This window comes from Lactuca virosa, chromosome 3, assembly GCF_052849685.1.
Source record: "Lactuca virosa cultivar CGN04683 chromosome 3, Lactuca_virosa_CGN04683_v6, whole genome shotgun sequence".
Lineage (NCBI taxonomy): Eukaryota > Viridiplantae > Streptophyta > Magnoliopsida > Asterales > Asteraceae > Lactuca > Lactuca virosa.
The window spans coordinates 90,421,978-90,441,180 of record NC_136428.1 but is presented as its reverse complement, the minus strand read 5'-3'; the positions used below and the strand labels follow the sequence as shown (position 1 = coordinate 90,441,180).

At 39.4% G+C, this 19,203-nt stretch overlaps 1 pseudogene; it reads right to left on the bottom strand.

The window, feature by feature from the left end:
- Positions 1–12,886: 12,886 nt before the first annotated feature.
- Positions 12,887–15,576, bottom strand: LOC145163813 (uncharacterized; annotated as a pseudogene).
- Between the last annotated feature and the right edge of the window lie 3,627 nt (positions 15,577–19,203).

The following is a 19,203-nucleotide window of genomic DNA, read 5'->3' as shown; positions in this document are numbered from 1 at the left end:
AGCACAGTCAATCAGATGTACAATCAAACAGTATGGTTTTTTTCCCAGTCAGAAAACTTTCCCAGACAGCACTTTACCAAACAGCACTTTCCCGGACAGAAACTATCAAACGGAACCTTAGTGTCATATTTTATACACGTCTTACCAAACGAAAGTGTATATGAGTAGATATATATTGATACTTGGATAGATTAGACAATATTTGATGTTTTAACAAACATGATCTCTGAATAATCAAAATAATATTTATCGGAATTTCAAACTTAGACCTTCAATTTTTAAATATCGAAATACTTATTGCCTCTTAACCCAACCTATGAGGTTGCGTATGTATGCAAATCGAGTGGTTTTTTTCTTTTATAATTATAGTATCCAACGTTAGTCGACGGAAACCATACATATATCACATGTTCAGAAATCAGAAGCATAGGAGGTCATAGGAGGTCAGGAGGGTATGTGGGTGTGGTGTGGCGTTGGTAAACGTGAGCCGTCGGCAAAGCGTTGCGTGTCACTTTTGTTAGCCTTACGCTCTCACTCTCAAAACCATGAAAATGAAAATGAGACCCCACACACACAATACTCATTGTAACATCTTTTCAACTTTTCTACTTCTAATAAATTCCAAAGTTTATTATAGCAAAAACCATCCAAGTGTTTCTTCTTTGTTTGTAACATTGCATGTATGTAGACATAACATAATAATAAAATTATAGTGTGTTTGTTTGTGTGTATTGTATTGCGATTGAGATTGAGATAGATGTTTATGTCCTTCAATTCCCAACCTTACAAAATGTAGTGGGTGAGATTAAATATAAATGTCAACACACAATTTGTTAAAGTGGATTTATGTATGGATGAGTGTTGATTAGGTTGATTCTTCGCATATTATAATAATAATTCAAATGAAAATATATGCTTCCTAGTATTATGATTCCTTCCAACTTCCAAACAATCAAGATATTTGTTTATTATAATATTTAAGACCAAGTCTATCGTGTCTATGTCTATGTGAGTACTGAGTCGCATATAATTACAGTAACAAAAAATCAAATTAATAACAAAAAAATCTGATTACTAAAAAAAATCAGATAAAAGGATGATGACTTAAAAGAATAATATATTTTTGATTTATACATATTTTGTCTTTAAGTTTTTTTCGTTCATATTTACCCCTTCAACTTGTTAATCTGTACACATTAAGTCCTTATGACCGGTTACTCCAAACAAATCGAAAAAAAAAATGATTTAACAAGGTAATATATTTATTACTTTGTACACATTTAGTCCTTACTATTTTTGTGTACATTTAGTCCTTAATATCTTTTTGTTGCAAAATAATATTTTGTTGTTTTTGTACACATTCAGTATTTATGACCAATTTCTTTTGGTTTTTTTTCACGGCATCCTACGTGAGACAATAAGTAATAAGGTGGTCAGGGTTGATGATGTTTATGGCCACCGCAGCAGAGGTTGCTTGGTTACTTAAGACTTATGGTTCGGCTTAGGTCTCGTGTTCTGCACGTCGTAACTTCTTCATATGTTCTCAAATTTTAACGATTTTTATATTCGCGCGTTCGTATTTGTGGCTACAACTTTCGTTTAGATTACTCCCATTAAAAAGTAATATATTTTTACTTACGATCTTTATATCCATGTGTTCTTTATAAATGTATGTATGAACATTGTAACACCCCAAATTTTTTCAAACTTTTTAAAACTCTTTCAAATGCTATGGTTATAAAAATCATTTCGGGTTTTAACCCAAATTTAACAAAAACCGGTCCAATAAAAACATTACAATTAAAATATCGGATGTTACCATTAGACATCTTTACATAACCATAACAAACAAATAAAAATTACATCAATACAATAATTAAGGAACTTAACAAGTTTAACTCCGTTCTCTATCTCATAATTTCTACTTCCATCTATCATCTTTCTTCTTGAATACAACCTAGGATACATGACCTTAAAAAGAGATACGTAAGACAATAATTGTAACACCGTAAATTTTAAAACAATTTTTCACTTTTAAAAGTGTAATTTCATTCATAAATATTCTCAAATCTCAATGTATCACATATCAAATCCATAAAAACACATCCCAAGATCAAATGTATAAAAACTCCAATAGTGTGTACTGATCATGCCGGCGCCTTCCCGCGATCCTCACTGGTACTTGAAACACACAACACAAAACACTGTAAGCACAAATGCTTAGTGAGTTCCCCAAAATACCACATATAACACATATTAGCCACTCGAGGCTATAACTCTGTGGGCCTACTGGCCCTAACTCTGTGGACCCTTTGGTCCTAGCTCTGTAGACCTTCCGGTCCTAACTCTGTAAACTCTGGAATACACACAGCATAAATCACATAGAATAATGCAGTGCAACACATCACATACATAGCATACAAGATACTCTGTCACATAACTCTAATTACCACTCAAGGTAAAGTATAGTGAGAAGACTCACCTCGGGTAACTCGGTAAATCTCGGTCTCGGAAATACGGATCTAGCCTCCGCCTAATCACATAAAATAATTACTCTAATTAATACGACTCTCAAAGACTAGTCTATTCTCTCTCTAAGTTCTCTCAAGAGGGTAAAAGATCATTTTACCCCTCCAATGGCTCAATAGTCCAAACATTGACTAGACTCTAAAAGTCAACGAAAGTCAACGGTCAACTTTGACCAGACTCGTCGAGTGCACCTAGGCGACTCGGCGAGTCCAAGCGTGTCCTCTAGGTCTTTCTAAACCTCGCTCGACTCGTCGAGCGAACCTTCCACTCGACGAGTTACCACTGGTCATGAATCGCGGGGTAACCCGACTCGACTCGTCGAGTCCCCTTATGGACTCGGCGAGTCTCTTCCATGGCAACACTCAAACGACCTTCTGAGGTCAGATCTGCTCCTCCAACTAGTAGATCTAACCTCTTAGCACTCAAAAGTCACGTAAAGGTTCAAACTTTACGTTCATGCAACACATACAAAGCCATGAATGGAGAAATATCCCTTAAAATGATAACCTACTCTCAAAACCCTCATGAAACAGCATAAAGCTGGAAGGTTAGGACTTTTTGGACCTCTCATGGTCCAGATCTAACATCTACACCACTTTGGGGCATCACATGCTTCAAGATTCAACTAAAAAAGGTGCAAGGAACCCTAGATTCAAGAAATACATCAAATACACGAAATGGGAAAGGGTTTGTACCTCCAGAAGCGAGTCTTAGTCTGAACAACACAGATCCAAGCTCCACAATCGATCTAGCTTGGTCTTTCCCACTCCTTCTTGCAAGATTACACCAAAAGGATGAAGAATTAGCCTTTCCCTTGCTCTCTAAGCTCTCTTCGCTCTCTAGGGTTTCTCAGGGGAGTAAGTGGCCGCAAATGGAGGCCATAAGGACCTTTAAATAGGGCACAGGCCCAAAGATTTAGGGTTTTTATCCACAGCGTGGACTCGTCGAGTCCAGCCATCGACTCGTCGAGTCCCTTCATTTATCCAGTCAGCGAATCGCGACCCTACTCGACGAGTCTAGGCGTCAACTCGTCGAGTCCCTCCCTTTAACTAAAAATAAATGATTAAAATAAAATACCTGGGGATCCGGATGTTACAATTCTCCCCCACTAGAATCAGACTTCGCCCTCGAAGTCTTACTCTGCAAACAACTCTGGATGCTGCTCCCGCATCTCCAACTCCGGCTCCCAAGTCAGCTCGGATCCTCTTCGATGTTGCCACTGGACCTGAACCAGGGGCACCTCCTTGTTCCTCAGAACTTTGACCTTTCGATCCCAGATCGCGATCGGTCTCTCAACATAATTCAGGCCCGTATCCACCTGAATATCCTCCAGCGGCACCACCCCGACTCGTCGGCTATACACTTCCTCAACTGAGACACGTGGAAGGTATCATGTATCTGGCTCAACTCCGCAGGTAGCTCTAAACGATACGCTACACTGCCCACCCTCGCGGTCACCCGGAACGGACCAATGTACCGGGGTCCCAACTTGCCCCTCTTCCTGAATCGGATCACTCCTTTCCAAGGAGATACCTTCAGGAGAACGAAGTCTCCCACTTGGAACTCAAGCTCGGACCGTCGCCTATCCGCATAACTCTTCTGGCGACTCTGAGCTGTCAACAACCTCTGCCTGACCTGCTGTATCTGCTCTGTCGTCTGAAACACTAACTCAGTGCTACCCAACACTTGCTGCCCGACCTCTCCCCAGCAGATGGGAGTCCGACACCTCCTCCCATACAACAGCTCAAAGGGAGGCATACCGATACTCGAATGGTGGCTATTGTTATAAGAAAACTCAGCCAACGGCAGATACGTGTCCCAACTTCCTCCGAAGTCCAACACACATGCCCTAAGCATATCCTCGAGCGTCTGAATCGTCCGCTCGCTCTGACCGTCCGTCTGTGGGTGGTATGCGGTACTGAAATGCAGCCTCGTACCCAACTCCTCATGGAATTTCTTCCAAAACCTGGAAGTGAAACGCATATCTCGGTCCGACATGATCGAGATCGGTACTCCATGCCGCTATACCACCTCTCTCACATACAACTCTGCCAGCCTCTCCGCATAAGAGCTCTCACTGATAGCAAGAAAATAAGCGCTCTTCGTCAGCCGGTCAACGATCACCCAAATTGCATCGACACCTCTCGCAGTCCTCGGCAATTTGGTGATAAAATCCATGGAAATCTGTTCCCACTTCCACTGGGGAATCTCAAGTGGCTGCAACTTGCCATGCGGTCGCTGGTGCTCGGCCTTAACCCTGCGACAGGTCAAGCACCTCTCTACAAACCATGCGACATCCCTCTTCATACAGGGCCACCAATACTCTCTCTTCAGGTCCAAATACATCTTAGTGGCCCCGGGATGGATCGAGAACCTCGATCTGTGTGCCTCCTCCATCAAAATGGTACGTGCCCCGCTATCAAATGGCACCCAAATCCGACCCTGAAAGGTCATAAGCCCTCGGCTATCGGCAATGAACTCAGATACCTGCCCGATCACCCGTTCTCTCTTGCGGTTCTCCGGTCTCATGGCCTCTACCTGGGCCTCCCGAATGGTGTCCAACACTGGAGTCATCACCGTCAACCTCATACAAACATCTCGTATCGGGGCACTCTCCGCCCTACGACTCAAGGCATCGGCTACAACGTTAGCCTTGCCCGGGTGGTACAGGATCTCGCACTCATAATCCTTTACCACATCTAACCATCTCCTCTGGCGCATGTTCAGGTTGGGCTGATCCATCAGATACTTCAAGCTCTTGTGGTCCGTGTATATGGTACACCGAACCCCATACAAATAGTGGCGCCAGATCTTGAGGGCGAACACCACTGCCCCCAACTCCAGATCGTGAGTAGGATACCTCGTCTCATGAGGCTTTAGCTGCCTCGATACGTATGCTATTACATGCCCTCTCTGCATCAGCACCGCACCCAATCCCGATATCGACGCGTCACAATACACCACAAAATCCTCTATCCCCTCCGGAAGGGCTAACATTGGGGCTTCGCATAATCTCTGGCGAAGTGTCTCAAGTGAGGCCTGCTGCTCCGGGCCCCAACTGAAAGCCACGCCCTTCCGGGTCAACCTGGTGAGAGGAACAACAATCCTGGTGAAATCCTTGATAAATATCCGATAATAGCCGGCCAACCCCAGAAAACTCCTGATCTCTGAAGGGGATCTCGGCACCTCCCAACTCATCATAGCCTCAATCTTGGCCGGATCGACCAATATCCCATTCTGGTTGACGAGGTGTCCTAGGAACTGGACCTCTCGTAACCAGAAATCGCACTTGGAGAATTTGGCGTAAAGCCTCTCCGATCTCAAAACTCTGAGGATCTCCCTCAAATGCTCTTCATGCTGCTCTCTGGATCTCGAATACACCAATATATCATCAATGAACACGATCACCGAACGATCCAACATCGGCCTGCACACCCTGTTCATGAGGTCCATAAACGCCGCCGGTGCATTGGTGAGCCCGAAAGGCATCACCACGAACTCATAATGCCCATAACGAGTCATGAACGCTGTCTTCTGGATATCCTCATCACGCACTCTCATCTGATGATATCCAGACCTCAGATCAATCTTGGAGAACCAAGACGCTCCCTGCAACTGATCGAACAAATCGTCGATCCTCGGTAAGGGGTAACGACTCTTGACCGTTAGCTTGTTCAACTCCCGGTAATCAATGCACATCCGGTGTGAATGTTTAGCTGTCAAACCAACAAATAATGGGATAAAATAATATTAATAAAGCTCAAGTCACTACTATTTCTTATACTAAAGATAGTATAGAGTAAGCAGGGTCGGTCCACAGGAATACATGACTTCTTATCTTGCCATATTTTCACACATAATACAAATAATATTAAAATGGAGGATTGTGTTTGAACTAGATTTAAACTTCATAAATAAACAAGATTGTTAACAGAATTTAGTAAAAGAAATACATTTCCGATTCTGATTCTTATACATGTATTATGTTGAAAGATGCAAAATGAATATGATTATGTTCTATCTAGGTTGGTAATTTAGATACTAATAAACTCTAATATCCAAGTTGACAAAAAAAATGTTTTATTCAAAACATGTTCTTCAAATAAAACTTCATTTAATTGATTTAATTCAAATAAGCTCTTTCATCAAATCATTAAATGACTTTAAGTTCTTGCAACAATTACCAACAATATTCAATATTCCTCATAAGCTTGGGATTATGAACATTTAATCTTTGATTACACTCATTTTGATTTAATTACAATCAATTAAGTGCATGTTACTAACATCAAATCATAAAACATATACGAATTTTACAATTTGATTAACTAGATTGATAAAAACCCTAATTCATTGATCAAGTGAAAAAGAGAATAAACCAAACACATGATTAAGATCAAATCAAAGATTACTAGATGTTAAACACAAATCAAGTTCAAGTTACAACCTAACAACACATACTTAAGAATTCAGATTCGGAAATGATAATGAAATCAACCACACATGTCTAGGTTAAACTACAAATCAAACAAGTTTAAACTTCAAATTGACTTACAAAAAGGAAATTAAAGTGTTTCCAAGTGTTAATCTACTTCCAAAAGCTCTGAAAATCGCCTTCTCTTTGCCCAAAATCCGACCTAACTTCCAAAAAAGCCGATTGTCTCAATTATATGAGAGTAAAACTACTTTAAAAACTGTCGAGACGTTTACACGGCCCGTGTAAATTAAAGGGTGCCATTTACACGACCGTGTAAACAAGAAAAGTAGAATGCTCAATCCTTCCAGGCCTTCGAAGTAGAATGCTCTTGTATATGCGTTTACACGGCCCGTATAAATTATAGGCTTCCATTTACACGGCCGTGTAAACTCCTGTAAAACCAAAATCTTCATTTTCTTCATAACTTCCTCCTCGATGCTCCAATAGCCCTGAAATTTTGCCCTCAACTCTTTTTAACCTCCTAAAGCAAGATCCAACCTCCAAAAGTCCCTAAAATATTACAAAAGTGTGTGAATGGAATTGCATCATGAAAAATCCCGAAAATATGCAAAATGCATGAGTTTAAACCTAAATGCAATGTACTTTTATGGATTAAAACTACAAAATGAATGCATGAAATGCATGTAAAAAATCTCCCCAAGCTTGAACCTTTCTTGTCCTCAAGAAAGAACAAGAAAAATTTAAACTAGAGAAGATAGAATAAAATAAAAGAAAAGAAAATTAAAGTTAAAACTATTTGAAGCTTAATGCATGAAATCAAAACAAACATGAAAAGATCCAACCCAATTACCCTATTTTGTACCATAGTTGAGAATTTACCTGTCATGCCTTGAGTCAACTTGGCTTTAGTCTCAAAATATTATATGATAATAGAAATAAGACTTTGGCCACTCCCTAATACAACTCAACAGAATCAAAGATCACAACACTAATTCCCTTTCAATATCATCAAGTCAATTCTTGGAACAAATTATGGTCTTACTCTAGTGAAATTATATGTGACAAAACATGCTCAACCATCTTTGTTTCATAAAATATAACAATGCCCGATTCCAGCTATTTGTTGGTCAACAACAATCTTTTTCTGAAAAATCTTTTCTAAAAATTCCCTAATATTTATCCAGATTGGTTACAAACTTCAAACCACTTACACCAGTCAAAGTAATTAACATTCAGTGCAATGTCATAAGTTCAAATCCAAGTCCAAGGGAATCTTTTGACAGCCAAGTATTTTTCCTAAACACAATATTCAATTAAACTATAAACACAATTATATACAAACTTCTTAATTATATTTTTTACAAATAAAGCTCATGGCTTTCTTTGAAATCCTTGTAACGGGCTTCCAACCAACACATCCAAATCAAATGACCTTAGTGTGCTAGATTTAAAGAGATCCCTCGGGTTTACTTGCCCGAACCTCAAGGCCACAGATTAGCTTTATTTTCTATTATTAAGTTCATGACTTTCTATGGAACCCATGTAATGAATTTTCAACTGAATCAGTCCCAAACAATTTAGCTTTAGGCGATTAGGTGTAAAACACCCCTCAGAGTTTACTTGTTCGAATCCCAAAGGTCACAGATTAACTTAATAATAGTTTTTTTTTATTAGTAACACATATACAAATAACTAAGTTAACACATAACACTCTTATTAATTAATTAATTAATTTGGCCAATTTCTTTATATTTTCGTCCTTGACTTTCCTATTGTGGGACATCTCACGGTCTATTACCGTGAGGACTTCTAAAACATTTTTCAGGGGACTAAAGGTTAACATGCAAAGACCCGTAAGTATAGTTGAAAGCTATGTCCCCAAGCAGGGTATATAAAAGGGAATGAGTAGAAAGGACTTTTTAGAGCGCTGGAAGGCTCGGGACATTGAAATTTTGTATTCTTTTTATGAATTTTTGAATTTGGCATTTTAAGTTCAATTGAGCACTTACTACTCATAAGACCAGTCATATGTCCCAAAGAATCGACTCATACCTACTGTTATGCTCAAATGTTGACAATCTTCTCACTTTCTGTTTTGCACAAGTAGCTTTGGGAGGTGTGTTCGTGTGCGATTAACTTGCTTTAAGATTTTTCAATAAAAAAGAGCAAGCTAATCTCAAGGCACATGACTCATTTACCAGCTCAACTGTTTCGAAAAGATTCGGTTGCTTGGGATTGGATCAATTGTTTTTTTTTTTTTTTGGATTTTGAAATTTTTTCTAAAAATGACAAAGAAAAATAATGCAATGCAATGCAATATGTACAAAATTACATGCAACGGGATAATGCATGGATGGATGCCCCTCCCTAAGCTTAAAATAAGCATCATCCTCGATGCTTGGAGAGAGCCATAGCCGTCCTATTGAGGACCGGGCGGTGGATATGGAGGGAACTGTGAAGGATAATCTGCAGGAGGCCATTGGGGTTGGGATGATGATGGTTGCTGCTGTTGTGTGGGGAGCACAAGAACTCTATGGATATCGCTCACCAGGTGATGAATGTTGCGGTTATGCTGCTCTTGAGCGACCCATCTCTGATCCTGCTCAGCCCACCGCAGCTCTTGTTGGGCCCAACGCTCTTCTTGCAAGTTACGGTAGTCCTGAAATTCAGAAGTGATTTCAGCGACACCCGTATTAATTTCTCCGACTTCCTGCTTTATGCTGGTGTAACGGTGGTTCAAGCGTGCAAACTCGCCCATGTAAAGATTGTGTTCAGGAAAAGGAATGGGGCGAGATGAGCTAGAGGCACCAGCAGTAGGAGCAGGAAGAGTAGAAGTGGTGGTTGAAGGTCTACGGGCAGCAGTAACACCTAAGTTGGATCGGAGGTGCCAATTGGTAGAAGGGATGTCATTGGCCAAGACTAATATCTTCTTATTGCGGTTATCGACGCGTAAATATTCTTTACCATCGACTGTCCAATGAACATCCCCATTGGGATGGCGGTGAAAGAGATGCATGATTTCCAAAACCTCAAGTGATAAACGAGTACGGCCCTGAATTATATTGGTTGGATTGTTGGGTAGATGGAGGCCAAGATGTTCAGCTATAACAGATACCATGCCTCCACAATGTAGCTGACCACCATTGCTCAAGGCATTTCTGAGCATTTTCTGAACTACCCAACACCGAAAATGAGGGACTTCCTCGAGCTTGTTAATCATGCACCACAAAACTTCTAATTCTTTTTTGTTTGCTTTGCTAATCTCTTCTTGAGGAAATAAGAGAGAAGCAATAATCCGGTGGGTGACCTTCAGAACCGGATGAATAATGCTAGAAGCTTTTGCTGTGCCTGACTGAAACTCATCTTCACAAGAGATACTTCTCTAAAACGTTCCACAGTCTTGCTCAAAAATGACATTTTTTCTGCCCTTTGTTGTGTATACATCCCTTCTTGCTTTAGGAGCACCAATGATATCACATAGGATGTCAGCATGAAATTGATGGGTTTGATTAAGCAAACGGAAAGTAAGGATATGGGTTTGATAGTCAAAGGTGATTGAGGACAAAAGTTCCAACATTGGTGTTTGATAACTAACTGCATGTAGATTCAAAAGACCTTCCCATCCTATGTTTTTGAAGAGCTTGTGGACACCTTTATAGATATGTAAATCCTTGAGGGCTTGGATGTCCACAAACTTTTGAGCTCCCATTGTTCTGCTAACAAGATTTGCATACAAGATCTCTTGTCGATTGGTCTAAAAAATAAGACCAAATTCATAAGGGTTTTCCATGGGATGTGGGTCTTGTTCATTATGTGAAGTTCCAATTCTAGGTCTTTTACCCCGGGAAGCCATTACCCAAATGAATCAACAAAGTATTGCACACAATTTAGGACAATTGAAGCACAAGAACTAGCAAGTTTCACCAAAAATCACCCAAAAAGGAATATGGTTCTATCTAAATGCACAAAGTAAGAGTTTGGAACAATTATACGAATTTGTGCTTGAAAATGGTGGTAAGGTGATATCCAATGCTTCCCCAAGCTTTCCCCAAGCTTATCCTACAAGAAAGGATAAACATTAGGTTGAGATTTTGAAGTTCAAAAAAATTCTAGGGTTTGCTAAAAAAAACCCCAAAATCGGCCATGAGAGGGTGGAATAGAGGTGGAAGATAAAGAAGATGAAGAAAAGAGAAGAATTTCATACCTTGGAGCTTGATTTTTCGAAGGGGGCAGTAAGGAGAGATGGAGTCGCAGGTATTGAGAGAAGAATGAGTGAAAAAATCAAGTTTTGGGTTTTAAATCGTTCAGCCCTGTTTTAACGTTTACACGGCCCGTGTAAACAGAAGGGCAAAAATTACACGGCCGTGTAAATACTTGAATGAACTGTTTGAGAATGATCGTTTACACGGCCCATGTAAACTATAGGCATACGTTTACACGGCCGTGGAAATCTCTGTAAAGGCCAAAAAAAAATTGATTTTTTCACTTTTTGAATTTGCAACCCGCTAAACCTCTACTGCCCGAAAATGATTTTTAACCCTCTTTTAGCATGAAAAACAACTTGGAAGTTTGAAAACAAAGAAAATACAATGAAAATATAAGAAATGACAAAAATACCCCCGGGTTGCCTCCCGGTTAGCCGCCCCTTTTTAATGTCGTTGGCTCGACTTGGACCCCAACTATTTGTCAATCTTGATACTTTGGATCCATTACTTCCTCCACCTCTTCATTCTTGACTTGAAATCCTTCATAATAAGGCTTCAACCGGTGACCATTTACCTTAAAAATCTTCCCGGTTTTCTCACTTGTGATTTCTATTGCACCATGCTCAAAAACATTAGTGACAACAAATGGTCCCACCCAACGGGACCTTAATTTACCAGGAATCTATTTAAAACGCGAATGGTAAAGTAGTACCTTTTGACCTTTGTGAAATACCTTGCGTGTAATCATCTTGTCATGGAATGCTTTGGTCTTTTCCTTATAAAGAACCTCATTCTCATATGCTTCATTGCGGATTTCCTCAAGTTCTTGTATGTCCAGCTTCCTCTTCTTTCCCGATTCACTTAAATCCATGTTGAACTGCTTGATCGCCCAATAGGCCCTATGTTCCAACTCAACGGGTAATCGACACGGCTTTCCAAAAACAATACGGTATGGAGACATTCCAATTGGAGTTTTGTATGCAGTGCGGTATGCCCACAAAGCATCATCAAGGCGTGTACTCCAATCTTTCCTTGTTGTATTCACGGTTTTCTCCAAAATGCCCTTGATTTGTCGATTGCTCACCACGGCTTGTCCATTTGTTTGTGGGTGGTATGCTGTGGAAACTTTATGAGTGACACCATATTTCTTCAAAACACTCCCGAGCATACGATTGCAAAAATGTGTACCACGATCACTGATTAAGGCCTTTGGAACACCAAATCTGGAAAAAATGTTAGCCTTCAAGAAATCTATCACAACTTTTGAATCGTTAGTACGGGTAGCATTTGCTTCCACCCACTTGGAAACATAGTCCACAGCCAAAAGAATATAAATAAAACCCGAAGATGATGGAAAAGGTCCCATGAAATCAATGCCCCGAACATCAAAAATTTCACAAACTAATATGGGATTGAGGGGCATTTGATTCTTTGAGCTTAAAGAGCCCATCTTTTGACATTTATCACAACTTGCACAAAAAACATAAGAGTCACGGAAAATACTTGGCCAGTAAAATCCACTCTCTAATACTTTTCTTGCAGTCCTTTGAGGACCAAAATGTCCTCCACAAGCATAAGAGTGACAAAATGTTAAGATAGAAGGTACCTCATATTGATCCACACATCGTCTAATCATTTGGTCAGAACAATATTTCCACAAATATGGCTCATCCCAAACATACCTCTTGGCTTCTTTCTTGATCTTGTCTTTTTGTCATCGAGTCAAATCTGGTGGAAATTGATTTGTGACAATGTAGTTCATAATATCGACATACCACGGGGAAACTTTTCCTGAAAATAGGTTCTCATCGGGAAATGCATCATGAATGGGAGTTGAGTCATCGGGAGAAACAATCCTGCTAAGATGATCAGCTACAAGGTTTAACTTTCCGCTCTTGTCTTTGATTTCAATGTCAAACTCTTGCAAGAGTAATACCCATCGAATAAGTCTAGGCTTCGAATCCTTCTTTGCAAGTAGATACCTAATAGCTGCATGATCAGAATAAACAATGACTTTAGAACCTAGCAGGTATTGACGAAATTTGTCTAAAGCAAAGACAATAGATAGCAATTCCTTTTTAGTTGTAGAGTAGTTGGCTTGTGCATTATCAAGTGTTTTGGAGGCATAGTAAATGACATGAGGAACTCGGTCTTTTCTTTGCCCTAACACTGCACCAACTGCATGATTGCTGGCATCACACATGATTTCAAAAGGCAAACTCCAATCGGTGATTGAAGTATAGGTGCTGTTATCAACAACTCTTTCAACTGATCAAAAGCTTGCTTGCACTCTTTGGAAAATTCGAATTCTGCATCTTTTTGTAGGAGCTCACACATGGGACGAGATATCTTGGAAAAATCTTTGATAAACCTTCTATAAAATCCTGCATGACCAAGAAATGAGCGTACCTCACGAACACAAGTGGGATAAGGTAAAGATTTTATGACATCTATTTTTGCTTTGTCCACTTCTAGACCCTTAGAAGACACAATATGACCTAGTATGAGACCTTTGTCAACCATAAAGTGACACTTTTCATAATTCAAAACAAGATTGGTCTCAATACATCTTTGCAAAATCTTTTTCAAATTACCCAAACACTCATGAAAAGAATTACCATAAACTGTGAAGTCGTCCATAAAAACTTCAATGATTTCCTCAACATATTCCGAAAAAATACTTACCATGCACCTTTGAAAAGTGGCTGGAGCATTGCAAAGTCCAAAAGGCATTCGCCTATATGCAAATGTTCCAAAGGGACATGTGAAAGTAGTTTTTTCTTGGTCCTCGGGTGCAACGGGTATTTGATGGAAACCGGAATACCCATCCAAGCAACAATAATGTGTTTTTCCCGCTAACCTTTCCAACATTTGATCAATGAAGGGAAGTGGGAAATGGTCTTTCCGGGTTGAGGAATTGAGTCTTCTATAATCAATGCAAACTCTCCACCCGTTTTGCACACGGGTGGGGACTAACTCACCTTGGTCATTCTTTGTAACGGTAATACCTGTCTTCTTGGGCACAACTTGGACCAGACTTACCCACTTGCTATCTGATATAGGGTAGATCATCCCCGCATTCAACAACTTCAAAATTTCTTTCTTCACTACCTCCATCATTGGAGGATTCAAACGCCTTTGAGCTTCTCGGGAAGGCTTGTAGTCTTCTTCCATAAGGATTTTGTGCATGCAAAGTGAAGGACTTAGCCCTTTGATGTCGGCTATAGTCCACCCGATAGCTTCCTTGTACTCCTTCAAGGTGGTGACAAGCTCTTCTTCTTCTTGTGTTGACAACTTGGTGGAGATGATCACTGGCAAAGTCTCTTTGTCTCCAAGATATGCATACTTGAGATGCTCGGGTAAGGTTTTGAGCTCCAATTCCGGTGCCTGCACAATAGAAGGAACAAGTTTCTCATTAGGCATTGATATTTTCAGCTTTGGAACATCAAACCTCATTTTCTTCTTCTCATCCATGCAAGATACAACCTCCATAATCTCTTTATCAATTGTAAATTGATTGGCAAGTTTTTCCACTCTTTCCTTTTGAAGATTCCTGTCTAAAATGAAAGCTAACACATTAAGATTAGACAAATCAAAACACTCCTCTGTCAATGGTTCAATGACATCCACAAAATTCAAAGATGAAATATCACTTGGATATCTCATAGCATCATAGATATTGAAATTTATCACCTCTCCATCAAATTCCATGGACAATGTACCATCATAAACATCAATTTTTGTCCTGGCTGTTTTCAAAAAGGGTCTTCCTAGGAGAGTTGAACTCAAATTTGGTGATTCATCATCATCCATGTCAAGGACATAAAAATCTGCTAGAAATACTAATTCATTCACTTGGACTAACACATCTTCTAGTACACCTTTGGGATGTACTAAAGATCTATCAGCCAATTGAATGATTACCCCGGTCTTCTTCAATATGCCAATATTTAAAGTTTTAAAAATGGAATATGGCAAAACATTGATAGAAGCTCCAAGGTCTAGCATAGCTCGTGGAACATGAAGATTACCTAATTTGCAAGGAACCGTGAAAACACCCGGATCCTTACATTTTTGAGGTAGTCTTTTCTGTAACACTGCAGATACATTTTCTCCTACTTTAACAGTTTCATTCCCTTTCAACTTTTTCGTGGATGTACATAATTCCTTAAGGAATTTAGCATACCTAGGGACTTGTTTGATGGCATCAATAAGAGGAATATTCACCTCAACCTTCCTAAACATCTCCATGATTTCATTGTCTTCCTTCTCTCGCTTTGACTTGCTTAACCTTGAAGGAAATGGGGGAGGAGTGACTTTTGCTTCAATAGGAACTTGCTTTGAAGGTGTTTTTGACTTCTCTTCTTTTTTCTCTGGCTCCATCTCTTCTTCTTCTTCAATCATTTTAGGACCTTCATATTCTTTGCCATTCCTCAAAGTGATGGCACATGCACTATGTTTTGGATTCTTCTCGATTTACGCGGGTAGTTTGCCTTGTGACTCCAATTTACTCACAGAAGTGGCGAGTTGAGTCATTTGTTGCTCCAAAGTCTTGATGCTCGCCTTGGTCTCATTTTGAAATGTTTGAGTACTTGTGGCTAAACTCTTGACAATGTCTTCCAAAGACATTCCTGACCCGCTTGAACTGCTTCCTTGCTGCATGTTTTGAGGTTGGAATTGAGATTGATGATGAGGTTGATTTGGCTGGAAATGTGGTTGATAATTTTGTTGATGATGCATTTGATTTTGAAATGGAGGTCTTGGTTGATAAGGTGGTGGTCTTGGCTGAAAATTGGCATTAGGTTGATGCCAATTTGGATTGCTTCTTGGCTGGAAGTTTCCTTCTTGTTGACTTGAAAATCCCATAGCTTGAACTGGCCCTACATCTTCTTGTAACATTGGGCACATATCAGTGGGATGTCCAACTTGTGTACAAATACCACAAGGTATAACTGTTGGTGGTTGCACACCCTTGTCCTTTGCAAGCATTATCACTACTTTAGTCAACTCAGAAAGTTGACTTTCAATTTTTGGGGTAGAAATTTCTTTCACTCCTCTTGGTGCATCACTGTACCATTCTTCTTCTTGGACTGTATGCTTGGACTCTTCTGCCATGTTCTTGATAAGAACTCTGATTTCTGTTGGAGTCTTATCAGCTATAGATCCACCACTTGATGCATTGAGTAATCTCCTATCCCAAGATGACATTCCTTCACAAAAATACTGCAACAACTGATATTCTGTAATCCCATGTTTTGGACATCTTGAACACAATTTCTTGAACCGTTCCCAATAAGTATGCAAGGCTTCTCTCTTTTGTTGCTTGATACCAATTATCTCTCTGTGTAAAGCTGAAGCTCTTATTTCTGGAAAATATTTATCCAGAAACATCCTTGCAAGTTCATTCCATGTTGTGACTGACCCCGGTGGTAAGTCATATAACCACTCCTTGGCTGAATCTTGTAAAGCAAAGGGGAATGCCCTTAACTTGATTTGATCTTCTGTAACTTCATGTGGCTTCATACCCACACAGACAACATGAAATTCCTTAAGGAATTTATGTGGGTCTTCATTCTCAAGACCACGGAATGAGGGTAACAAATGGATGAGTCCAGACTTGAGTTCAAAGTTGATTGATGCAGGGTAATTAATGCATAAAGGTTGCTGGGTGACATCTTGAGTGGCCCACTGTCTAAAGGTTTGTTCAAGTGGTGGGTTTGGAGGATTTTGGTTTCCTCCATGATTGTCTGCCATGGTAGGAGTAGGTGAAGATGGTGGAGTGGTACTTTTGGATGTTGGTGAAGATGTGGTTGATGGATTTGATGAAGAAGCTCCGGATTGTTGTTTCTTTAAAAGTTTAGCTTGCTTCCTTCTTTGTTTTGCAGATTTCTCTATCTCCAAATCAACTGGTAAAGGTGTACCTGTGCGAAAAGATCTTGGCATAAACAATTAGTACTACCGTATCCCCGGCAACGGCGCCAATTTGTTTGGCTGTCAAACCAACAAATAATGGGATAAAATAATATTAATAAAGCTCAAGTCACTGCTATTTCTTATACTAAAGATAGTATAGAGTAAGCTGTTGGAGATAGTGTCTAAGTCCATAACTATATTTGGTATGTACTTGACCCGACCCGGCATGGTCCATTTGGGTTGCACTTCACCCGAACAATTTACGGATAATCTTTTGAGAATAGTATAAGTTATGATTTATTAATATATTATAAGTTCTAATATATTAATATAAAATCATACTATTTAATTAGTGTTGATCTATAATTAATTTAGAGATCAAAAGTATGACTAATTAAATATGGTCTCTTGTATTTATATAGTGTGGGCTAATGCTTATTTGGAATGGGCTAGGCTTGCATGGAAAGTCCATGCATACTCCATGGAGCTTTAACCCATGGATCTCATGGAAATGAAAAGACATGGGTATTAGGGTTTACATGGATGTAACCCTAATCCACCACACTACATAAAGGAGGCTTTGGTTCTTGAAATTGCACTAGTTGATGTGTGTAAACTAAGAGGGCCGATTTCAAGAAGTTTGTGACTATTCTCTCAAGTTTCCAAGTTTGTGGTGATTTGTGACTTCCATTTGGGGCATCCACATTATTGGTGCTAGGCTCTCAAACTCCAAGCAATCAACTTCTACTACAAGGTAAGTAATTCTACTAGTTTTATTTGATTCAAGTACCCCATGCCATGCTAGTTAGGATAAGAACCTTGGAAAAAATAATTATTTGCATGTATCTTAGTCAAACATAGATCCAAGGTTTCTAGGGTTGCATGTACACCATAGGAGTGTTAGAATGCTGAAAACCCATCAGTGGTATCAGAGCCTGGTTTGTTTTATTTGATACTTGATGCAAAAAAAAAAACTTGAAAATCGAAGTTTTGTTCAAAAGCTCGTATCAAAATTTCAAGTTTTGTATATGTACTTACGATTCTTGAAATTTTTGATATGAAAATTCATAAACATATGAGTTTAGAAGATCATAGAAATTATGTGCTAATAATTGATTAGATTAATTCTTGATCTTTATGTGTTTTAATGGAGTCCATAACTAGTTCTTAAGTTATGGATAACCAAAAGTCACATTTATAAATAACCATTAAAAGAACACATAGGTTACAAAAAATGAAGAGTCTTCATTTTTAATAACCATTAACTCATATGTTATGAGAAATGAAAAGTTTTGAAAGTTTACAAAACTTGCCCTCAAGTTTTGGAACATGTAAAGTCATATTAAAAAACTTTAGTTCCAACTCCTAGAATTTTAAAAGTTAAAATTCAACCCTTACACTTTATAATATTATAAGTTTAATAATATTTATATATGTATAAGATCAAGTCGTCTTACCGCTAGTACGCCTCATTCACGAAGCCCTTACACTTTATACTATTATCCTTTTGAGATGCACCAGGACTTGATGGACCGCTACCATCAAAGTGCTCGTCAAGAGCGATATGAAATAATCTCCTCCATGATAACAACCCGAATGAAGGATGGTGAACCCATCACGGGCCACATGCAGAAAATGCAAAGGTATGTGGACCGTTTACTGAAGCTGAATGTGAACTTCCCTGAGGAGTTAGCAATAGACATCATTTTGCACTCCTTGCCATCGTGTTATGATCAATTCCGCATGACATATCACATGAACAAGGAAGAAGTCACCCTCAGCAAACTTCAAGAACTCTTGAAGACCGCCGAAAGTGGTCTAAAGGGTAAGTCGGTTGTTACTACTCCTACTCCTACTCCAACTGTGGCCAATGTCTTGGCAATCGGGCATGGCAAATGGAAGAAGAGAAAGAACCCTTCTAAGGGTACCAAGGGTAAGACCCTTGAAGGCTCCTCTTCAAGCAAAACCAAGAAAGGTTTTGTCACTCCTTCTGCTAACCCTAATGAGGCTGAATGCTTCTATTGCCATGAAAAGTCGCACTGGAAGCAAAACTGCCCAAAGTACCAGCAAGATTTGAAGGATGGGAAAGTAAAACCCAACCATGCAGGTATATACACT